The sequence below is a fragment of the Sciurus carolinensis genome, chromosome 10 (genome assembly GCF_902686445.1).
Source record: "Sciurus carolinensis chromosome 10, mSciCar1.2, whole genome shotgun sequence".
Taxonomy (NCBI): Eukaryota; Metazoa; Chordata; class Mammalia; order Rodentia; family Sciuridae; genus Sciurus; species Sciurus carolinensis.
In genome coordinates this window covers 135371932-135373110 of record NC_062222.1, presented here as the reverse complement: position 1 = coordinate 135373110, position 1179 = coordinate 135371932, and the positions used below count along the sequence as shown (strand labels likewise).

Genomic DNA, 1179 nt, shown 5'->3' with positions numbered 1-1179 from the left:
GTGTGCCTATATGAGCACCTGAGAGTAGATTTCAGCAAAGACTGTTACCAGGCACTAAGAGGGTTACTTCACAATGATCATGGAGTCCATTTATGAGGCTAACACAAAAACTCTAAGCATATATACCTATAATATCAGAGTTTCAAAACATTAAGCAAAAAATGACAATGAAAAATACACAGGCAGATCCACTGTTACAGTCAGATTTCAATGCTCCATCTCAATAACTGGCAAAAATAATAAACAGAAAATTGGTAAGGACAGCAATTATTTCCCATACTATCAACCAGCATAAGCTGACTGATATTTAAAAACACTCAGTGACAGCAGAGCACCTATTATTTTTTCCAAGCACACATAAGACATTCAGCAAGAGCTGGGATGTGGCAGCTCAGTGTTGGGCTACTTGCCTAGCACGCACGAGGCCCTGGGTTCAATCCCAGCACCGGAAAAGAATTCACCAACACAGTGCAAATGTTGACCATAAATTGAATATCCAGAGATTCAAATTCTTTCAAATTATACAAAAAGTGTTCTCTGATTATAAAAGAATCATATTAAAAATCAATTTTGTAAAAGATATCTGGAAAGTCTGCAAATATTTGGAAAGTAAATAACACACTAATAAAGAAATCCATAGGTAAAAGAATAAACCAAAACATATTTAAAATGTTTTGAATTGAAGGAAAATGAAACCACAATATATTAAAAGTTCTAGAATGCAACTAAAGCAGCCTCTGAGGGATACATATAGCACAAAAATGTTTATATTTAAGAAGAAGTAGAGTCTGAAACCAACGATCTCAACTTTTACCTTTAAAAAACTAGAAAAACCAAGCTACCTTTGGCAGCACATATACTAATATTGGAACAAAACAGAGAAGATTAGTATTGTCCCACCCAAGGATAACAGGCAAATTCGCAAAGCATTCCATATTTTGGTGTTCTAAATCTCATACCAAGAACTTAATTAAAAAACTGATACAATTTTTTTAAAACTAGAAAAATAAGAAACAAAATTAAATGAAAGAAAGGAATAAAAGTCAGAATGGAATCAAGGAAGCATGAACTTATAAGAAAAAACAATTGATCAAAAAACTAGTTCTTTGAGAAGTTCAACACTATTGATCAACTCCTCACTGGACTGCTCAGAACAAAAAAGACAAATACATAAATTGC

The 1179-nt window shown here is 33.2% G+C and overlaps 1 non-coding gene across 1 annotated transcript; it reads left to right on the top strand.

Moving 5' to 3' along the window:
- Positions 1–837: 837 nt before the first annotated feature.
- Positions 838–941, top strand: LOC124995134 (U6 spliceosomal RNA). The gene has a single exon (XR_007110620.1). It is a non-coding gene; the product is annotated as a U6 spliceosomal RNA (small nuclear RNA).
- The last annotated feature ends 238 nt before the right edge of the window (positions 942–1179 follow it).